Source organism: Bolinopsis microptera, chromosome 9, assembly GCF_026151205.1.
Source record: "Bolinopsis microptera isolate Bmic1 chromosome 9, MBARI_Bmic_1.0, whole genome shotgun sequence".
Taxonomy (NCBI): Eukaryota; Metazoa; Ctenophora; class Tentaculata; order Lobata; family Bolinopsidae; genus Bolinopsis; species Bolinopsis microptera.
In genome coordinates, this window is record NC_087080.1 from 12,740,462 (window position 1) to 12,750,767 (window position 10,306).

Genomic DNA, 10,306 nt, shown 5'->3' on the forward strand with positions numbered 1-10,306 from the left:
GACCATTGATATTGTTAGATTGTGCCGTAAAAATGAATAATTTTTTTATTAAATAATTGTTTCATTATTTTACGAGCTATTTTCCACTTCTTCCACTGAAACTGTGTTGTGCTAATAAGTGGATCATGTCATCTAGTAAACTACAAGTAATGCAGATCCACTAAACCCTTTATCTCAAATTTGCCTCGATTTACTGGTTAGATGTCTAGCAGGAGAGTACGTGTCTTCATGCTTGCTGGAGATCGACAATATAGTCACTTTAACGCAGATCAATTTGACCATATCGGTTTTATAACTTGACATTATATTTATACATTCACAGATTGTCGTAGGGCACAAGGTAAATTACAGGTCTTGCATTGTGAATAAAATGTATCCGTTACCATTAGCTCTTTTTTGCTTTGCTACATGTGTTCACAAGCGCATGTTTTCATTATTTCTTAAGATCTAATTGTTTTTATCTTAAGATACAATTTTTTCACGAGCAGTTGATAACAGATAAGAATCTCCTGAGTCCTTGCCAGCTTTATGCCACTTCGCATCTATCACGTGATTCTCCGAGCATGACCCACCTTGTTCAATCATTGGAATGTTGGTCAAGATTCCTGTCTGTTTTCTCTTCTAACTCTCTAAGATAACAACATGGTATCTTCAATAGAACCCTACTCATGATTAGTATTCACAGAGCAGTATAAACGTGACACATTCTTACTGATATTATTTTAGTATATGTATGAAATCATCATGGATGTGGTGCTATCGTTTTGGTCACGTGTTACTGTATTAGTATTACATGGATCTGGTGATCGACTGACCCAACGATCTAACATGATCTTTTCATTTTATCACTGAAATTTTACCAAATAAATTTGGTACCTGACGATAAAATATATCGCCTGCAATATACTTAGAAACTTTTACTCAATTCATTTTGACATTTTGGCATTATGACAAAATTTTGACAAAATTAATACTCAGTATCCATTTTGACATTTTTGAACCAGAATCGTATATAAAATTAATTTCTTACTTCCCCTATTACTTCCCCTATTATTAGTACTGTAGTCTCAAGTTGTCAGAAAAGATCTTTGAAGTCACAATTGATGATATAATAGGAGGCAGTACTGAGTAATCGACACCAACGATGCGTTACAATTTGCAGGCCGTGAATGAAAATGGGAAAAGCGAGCGACCAATTTCATTATCGGTAACATTATGCCTCCTCGGGAGTCTGGAACTGGCCGCCAACTCAGTTGGACTCCACCTCAACGAGGGGAAAACTAAGTGCATGGGAATCAACATAAGAGATGATGATAACCCGACTCTGGTTGCTGGGAGCGGAAGACCATTGAGAAAGTCGATGACTTTGTATATTTGGGTAGTAGAATGAAGAGTTCGGAGAAGGACTTCGAAGTGAGGAAAGCTAAGGCATGGGGAGCGTGTCACCAGATGAAGCTTGTATGGAAGTCGGATATGCGTAGAGATGGGGGGCATACAACGGTCATTAATGTGCATTAATGGGCATAAATGTGCAAAATTTTAAAATACTGCCATTAATGACCGTTGTACACCCCCCCCCCCCCCCCCCCCCCCCCCCCCCCCCGTAGAGATCTCAAGATACGACTGTTCCTGGCTACAGTTGAGTCCATCCTTCTGTATGGCTCTGAAACGAAACATGGACTGTCAGCCAGACCCTCGCAAAATGTATTGATGGATGTTATACGAGAATGCTGAGGATGGCACTTATTCTTAACATAGACTGGAAAGAGCGGCAGACTAACGCCAAGGTATATGGACACCTCACCAGAGCATCTGATAAGATAGCTGAACGGAGGATGAGACTGGCAGGTCATCTAGCCAGACATGAAGAACTTCTGAGTCATCAACTTCTCTTCTGGGAACCCCTTCAAGGACATCGTCGAAGGGTAATACCACACCTCATATATATTGACATCTTTCGGAAGGACACGGGGCTTGACGACAGCAAGGAGATTAACAAACTCATGCTGGATAGACAGATTTGGAAAAAAACTATCTCTGTTCGTTGAAGCCGCCCTAAGTCAGTCATTATGCCTTTTGGTATGTTCTATTTCATATTTATTAAATAATTATGATTTGCTACAGTTTTATATAAATAAGAGGCGATTAATTTATAGTGCTACGATTGCCTGTGGCGATCTCTACAGACTGATAAATAGAAACTATTTAGCCATGCAGCATATTTAGCATATTCAGCATATTCAGCATATTCGGTATAAAACTATGCACGATCTGAGTTATGTAGCTAGGATTGAAGGATACGTTGGAAGCTCGTTCTACTGCAGTTGACCTGTCTAATATCACGCGCACTCGAACGTCCGGTGAGGCTTTACTTGGCTAATTATGAAGCATTATTAAGATATTCTTAATAATATTGGGGTGTCATAATGCTTCTATCACTATTTCCTTTCATCACCTCGACTAACATCACACATATAGAAGCAATACAGACGAAAAATATTGTCTAGCCCGAAAGTCCCAAAAGTAACCCATATTGAGAACTGCACCTATAAATCTACTATTTTTTAGTCTAGTTGCAGTCGATATGGTCTAGAAGCACTACAAATGTCATATCTCTAACTTAACATTACCATGGTTTTTAAGCACCTGAATATGACGATTTTGAGGGTTTTTTTTCAAAAACCGCATTTTCGTATGCAGTGCTGGCGCATATTTTTGCGAATTTCGTAAAAAATCTTCATTTAGCTTTTTTTCCCTGTCATAGTGTCATCATTAACATTGAATTATAATATTTTTATTTTAAATAAATATACATCTGCTAAACGACTTCTAATGAGTCTATTTAAAAAAAGTAGAACAATGAGCAAAGGGGGCAGAAAGGCTGACGGTCATGCTTACCAGCACTGTGATGTATTTCTGTAATGATATGAGGGGTATGATCAGGGTCCTGACGGTTCCCAACCGTGTTCGGCCGTAAGCGATCGTGCGAATTTTTATTTATATACCAAAGCGTTTACAGTATTAACTATTCTACGTTTCATAGTTTTTCTCATTTAACGATCGACATTGTAAGCTTTTAACACCTTCTATTAACTTGTAAACTTGCCGAAGGTCGTGTTACCTGAGTGGATGGAATTTAAATGTTTGCACCCGCTGATGAATGATCCTTACTGTGTCAAACTTTTTTGCAGGTTTGGTTTAAGGTTTTAGGTTCGGGTCGCTTGCGCGGCTCAATTTTCACGTGCATCTTACGCTGCTAATCTTTAGTACAGGTTCGAGTGAGCTGGTGGTCTCTTCTCTAAAATCATACCATCAGATGGCGTTGGTCACTATTTGATAGAATTCTCTTAGTGAGGGAATGTCTCAAAAAACAAAAATAGAAATAAAATTATATGTAGGGAATACCAATAAAACAGTATTTAAATAGAAAGAAAATAGGAGACACGTGGCCAATGGCAATCATTCACTCCATATCTTTAAAAAGTACAGTAAAAGATATTTCGTGGACTCAAATATGAATTATGAATAAAAGTATTCCAGACACTATTATCAATTATTGAGATCGATTGAAATTGCAATTGATGGAAGGAATTTAACTAAAATTTGTAAGAATGAGTATTGATAAACGATGGTTTGCATTCACTCTCAGACAAATTATCATCGGAATGCAAAGTTGATCGAAGCTGTTTATCAATATCAAAGTTAAATCGAAATTACGTCTATAAACATCAGTATTGATTACCCTGATACTGCTTTCTATCCGGTTGCGTAATTATGTATCATAATTAGATAAGTAGAAATTCATTTAAATTTGTTTTTAGACTTCCGGAAACCACTTAAAATCAAGAATCAATGTTAATTCCTTTACAATTATTTACTTGAATTATTCATTAAATGTTTTGACAGGTGTAATGAAGATATGTGAATTACCTCCTCAATGACGGAATTTAAAACCAGCAAAAGAGGCAGCTTCCTTATTGTCGCGACAACATAACTAAAATATATATTACAGCAATAGGGCTTTGAAAAATATCAAATCTTATATGTAATGGTATTTTAACTGTTAAGGACACGTTCATTGAAGTTTGAGGATATTGGTAAATATTAGTGACCCTACTGAACGGCACGATGATGTAAAATGTGTCACACTATGAAACTATATAAACCCTCTTACCCTAAGATAATCGTTTCATCCTCTAGATAAACTTTGTCGCATAACGATATCTATATCAGACGATAAGATATCGCTTAAATGCGGCCGGCAGTGAGTTGTAAACTTTGTCACACTATAAAAACGTGACGGAGTTTATATGGACCCCTTGTTGCCGTGTTTGACCAAATTTTCGAATTTCCAATTCATAGAATAGCTGTATATGACTATTATCTACATATTTAGCGACTTTTTTCCTTAAATGGTAGCTCCATGTAAACTCTGTCACACATTTAAGAAATTTATATGAGGGATGTTTATGACATCCTGACAAGAAATGCCGAACAGTCTAGCATTATTTTGTGAGCTGAATGTGTTTGGAATTGTTCACATATTTCATTGTTATAGGCAAATACAAATACAGAAGGCAGAAATAGGTAAATTTAGTCACATAAATTTGTATGATATCTCAACATGTGTGAAATTGAGTAAATATTAGTATACCAACTTAAACACCCTATATTACGTACTATGGGTCAATTAACAATATTTCAACCATACGCCGGTCATATAAATTATTATATGGCAGTGATAATGTGATATGTTAACATTGGATAAATTTCAACACCTGAACAGGGTAAAAATTTGTAAATTTCGTCACAAAAAAAAATAATAACTTTATTTGCTCCGTGTTGGCAAAATAACTAATTTATCGACATAGTGATGGTGATAAAGTAACATTATATACTAATTGAGGTATGATACTTCAAAATAGGGGCAAGAAATGTAAATTTCGTCACATCAGCCATTGCATTAGTTAGATAGATTTTCTTTCATATCAACTGCCCTTATTATAGTTGGAATGGATTTATACAGGAAATTATACTGTTGGGGCAGGAAAAGTAAATTTCGTCACATTTCGGTAAATTAGTGATATCAAACTCAGCATTGTTAAACTTGAGTTCTGATTTGCTGAAAAATAACCTACCAATAATTCCTGGAAGAATATTGAATTCTAATCGGGGTATGGTTCTTCAAAATAGGGTCAAGAAATGTAAATTTCGTCACATACGTCATTGTAAAATTTAGATACACTTTCTTTCACATCAACAGTCCTAATTATAGTTTGAAATGATTAATTCAGAGATAAGGAAATATAGAAACCCATGCCCATTTTTCATCACATTGAAATTATACTGTTGGGGCAGGAAAAGTGAATTTCGTCACATTTCAGTAACTTAGTAAAATTAAACTCAGAATTGTTAAACTTGAGTTCTGATTTGCTGAATAATAACCTACTAATAATTCCTGGAAGAATATTGAATTCTAATCGAGGCATGTTTCTTCAAAATAAGTTCAAAAAAATGTAAATTTCGTCACATCAGCCATTGCATTAGTTAGATAGATTTTCTTTCATATCAACTGCCCTTATTATTATTGTGACAATTTTTACATCAACTGCCCTATACTTGAATCAGTTCTATCCGTGCATCGTCCTTATATACAGTTTTCCCGCCTTCCAAACCAAAATCAGATATAAATGATTTCGGCAATTTACCCAAAATTTTAAATTCCATATAATGTGACAGAATTTACATCATTTCCCAATAAGTGCATGTATTTGCTAACTTTTCAAAACAACATATTTTAGGGCTATGATTGGTAGAAGAACCATCAAATAATGTGTTGAAAGGGTTTTGAGGACACCTCACAGTAGAAAAGAGGTATCGTATTCTGAGTGTGACAAAGTTTACGAAATATTGCCTTAAAACCGTTCGATCCCTGCCCTTTAGCCAAATGTTGTATCACAATTGTTAGAATGACCTAATCTACTATATTTTAAACCAAAAAAATGCTAATTGGGCAGCTATGGTTAACACAGTCACAAAAATGTGACATTTTTTACATTATAGTGCCTAAAAACAATAAATTTTATTTCTGAGCCGTGTATATGGAAGTATGGGTCACGTGGCTAATGTCCAGAACTTCTGAACACGTTATTTTTTTTGGTTTACCAATATCCTTAAACTTCAACATGAACGTGTCCATTTACGATTTCGTATCATTTTGTGACGATGTTTACATCAACTGCCCTATACTTCAATCAACTGTATCCGTGTATCGTCCTCATATAGAGTTTTCCCGCCTTCCAAACCAAAATCAGATATAAATGATTTCGGAAATTCACCCAGAATTTCAAATTCCATATAATGTGACAGAATTTACATCATTTCCCAATAGCCAAGTGCATGTATTTGTTAATTTTCCAAAACAACATATTTTAGGGCTATGATTGGCAGAAGAACTATCAAATAATGAGTTGAAAGGGTTTTGAGGACACCTCACAGTAGAAAAGAGGTCCCGTATTCTGAGTGTGACAAAGTTTACGAAATGTTGCCTTAAAGCCGTTCGATCACTGCCCTTTAGGCCTACATTGTATCATAATTGTTAGATTGACCTAATCTACTATATTTTAGACCAAAAAATGCTAATTGGGCAGCTATGGTAAACAATGTCACAAAAATGTGACATTTTTTACATAATAGTGCCTAAAAGCAATACATTTTATTTTTGAGCAGTGCATATGGGAGTATGGGTCACGTGGCTAATGTTCAGAACTTATGAACACGCTAGATTAATAATTGTTAAAATTAAACCACTATCGTCAAAAACGCTGTTTTAGAAATTTACCAATTTCCTCAAACTTCAATGAACGTGTCCTTAAACCAGTTAAAGTGCATTCGTATAACTTTAATTCTTAGAATTCTAACTTTAGCTTCCAGTTTCCGAGAAAATGGGATCACCTGACACACGTCAAAGTCGCATTTTATTGCATTTAAATTTTATCGTATCGCATCTTATTGCATCACCTAGCCAATAAAATGGTATCAACTATAACATCAATAGTTTTAAAATCTACAAACATCAGTTTATAATTTAAAAGTTTTTATACTGATAGGATTAATCCAACAAGTAATTTTCTTCGTGTTTTAAGTTTAATTATTAATTAAATTATTACTTTATTATAAACTTCAAGCCCCAAATACAACAATATCTCTCGATTAATCACACAAATATTTCAATACGGATACATTAGACATTCCTCCTAATTTAGTTAGAGTCTGGGAACCTCTCTAGTTGTAACCTCATAACTTGTAATTGTGATGCTGGAGAAGCAGGATCAGGTTACGATACAGGGTATCACCATACCTGGCTATCACCCTGCTGTACCGTTAGTGAATAGGCGTGATAAGGCACAGTTCTCACTCCTACCACATCATTTAGTGCTAGTTTCTGTCAAAAGTGAGCCGTTGCGTGAGGTACTGTTTTCCTAAATTATTTAGTGCTGCTTTTTGTCAAAAGTAAGCCATTGCTCATCGTCGTACTGTTTAGTCTATGTAATAAGCGCCATGAGTTGGCACAGATTTGGTAACAAAAGTTGTCTAAAAATGTGAATAAAATAGTTCCACTGTGTAGCAATTTTCACTAAAAATGCTGCACGGTGCTTGTTTTTTTCGCGCAAATTTTTAGTTTTTGGCCTATAACTTCCACAGTTTCAGTAATTTTGAAATAATTGTTATAGAGTCGTAATCAGCTTAGCGATGCAAAACTTTTGGTACTAATATCTTAAGATTTAAAGGAACATTATTTTTAAATTTTTTTAAACCTGAAAAATTTGGTCCTTCAAATATTATATTCTCTTGGTACCAAAAGTTGCGTCTGACCGAACTTTTTACGATCCTGTAAAAATTATTTCAAAATATTCGATATTTTAGGAGTTATAGGCATTTTAAGCAAGGATTTACCCATTTTTCGTCCTTTTTACACTCTTGCAATGCACAGGAGGCCCACAAACAGCTCGACCTTTTCGTGCTGCACGGTGAATTTGCATTATTCACACTTAGAGGCAACTTTTGGTGCCAAATTTATCAAAATCGGAGACAAAAAATTCGGTGCCAACTCATGGCGCTTATTACATAGATCTAGACTAGTAGTTAGGCGACAGGCGTTAGGTACAATTCTCCGACATTATTTAGTTTCTGTCAAAAGTGAGCCGTTGCTCCTCGTCGGCTTTTTCATGAAAGCAAAGAGCCTAAGTCTGATTATTTGTATGAGATACAGTTCTTAACTCCTTTGTTGGACGTGGTCAGGTAGTGGCAGTTCCACAATCGTCCCTTTCCCGCATTTTGTTTCAACTTTCTAATCGAGATGGATATGAAATTCGATGCCATTGACGTGGTGTATAGCGGCCTCTAGACTATAAAGGTATAAAACTTAAACAGTGCATAGAAAGGTAACTGAACGTGAGGATTAATATTAGTTTTATCCGAATTCTTTCAGATTTATTTTTTGTGTCTGATTTTTCTTTCGAGCATAATTTCTTGACTATTTTCATGCCTAATTGAATAAATTGACAGTTTGAAAGACAACAGTATCACTTTTAAAAAAAGCTATACCAGGTTTGAATGCAGGCTTGTCAGTTTTTTTCTCAAAACCATAGTTTAAGTATCCATTGAATTGAGCGATTCTTAAGCTTAGTAGATGATACATAAATTCTAGCAGTTATCATCCGAATTTAAGTAAGATAACATTTTGTAGATCATAGTTTTCAATAATATATTCAAATGCGTGTGATAAGTAAATGAGATTTGGTTCATTCACTGTTATAGCTTGTGTACTACAGCTAAAGTTTGTGAATATCAGCTGTAATGTTTATAAATTTATAACCTTGAATTATCCATATACTCAGATCGTTTATGTTTTCCCGAAGTGATCGTTTCAGAGGATTGTACAGCTTTACTAGCAGCCCCACCTTAAATATGAAAATTTTGGATCCAGCTTATAGCTTTTTGTAACGTACTTAAACATTGCACAATAAAACAAGTTTATCTTGTACAAGCCTAAAAGTGATAAACAATAAGAGGATAATGATGTAGACCAGGGAGTCACGAACTAACGACATTTCACATTGCAGATCTACAGCAGCTACAATACCTACACTCTACAGTATCTGCAGTGGCGTTATCAGTTATATAGTTATCAGTCAAACACTAAACATTACTAACGGTTGTAGTTTGCTTGTAGAAGGTTTCATTTTGTGATGACCTGGTGGCTGGTTGTGAGGTTGTCTCCCATACTCTTAAATAGTATACTAACATGCTACTTGTTCGTATAGTATGGTTTACTTTACGTTAAGGTTTTAGAACAGTACATGAGGGCCTGTAATGTTCATTTTATGTAACGGCCTCGTTTGAGAGTACATCCGTGTTTTAAAAGTGTAAAGTGTGTAAGAGAGGGTTGGGAGTTTATAATTCACTAATTGTACCTATAATAAGAGTGTAGTGTCGCTGTGTATTACCTCCCCATGTGACCCTGAGTAGTGTGCCCAATTCCACACACTAGCATTTTGTAGTTCTACTGAAACTGCCTTGGTTAAAAGCCGTGGATCTAGAAAAGTATAACAGAATTTTTGATGTGCTTTTCAGCTCAGAGTTGCTATTTAAGTTTAACCTCTTTTACTTTTGGTTTAAAATTTCACTACTTTAACAATTCGACTTCCTTATTGTTATTGTTGATGACTGATCCTAGTTTTCAATTGTATCAGAACTTGCTCGAGTCTGCTATGGAAATGTTTTCAAGTGCCAGTATCATTGCTTCTATTTTATGTATTGTACATATTCTTTTTGGATTCGTATACTGTTAGAAACGTATTTTGAAAAACGCAGATCCAGAAAGGGCGAGAAAGTCCGTGGTTGCAGATTTTCTGACAGAATAACCAAATATAAGGCCATCTTGAAAAGTATTTGTCAACGAACCCGCCATTTAATAACCGCTGTAATAGTTGATACTGTTGTTTAAATTTCATTACACTTGTCTTAACTCCTAATATGGTTCGATTAAAACTGCAGTGACAGCTGCAACAAGCTTGATTCCAGGAATCAAGGAGGTTGATTCTGGGACCTTAAAAGTCTGAATACAATTCTACGAAATACTAGTAGCATTATGTTGATTACTGGTTTTAATTAGTAAAGAATAAGTTAGTCGTTCATCATGCAACCCTTTCCACGATAAAGAACCGTCCTTAAGTCCTTTACTCTAATATAAAGTTCCACTACCGTACTTTACCACAGTAATCAGTATAAAGTACCGTACTTT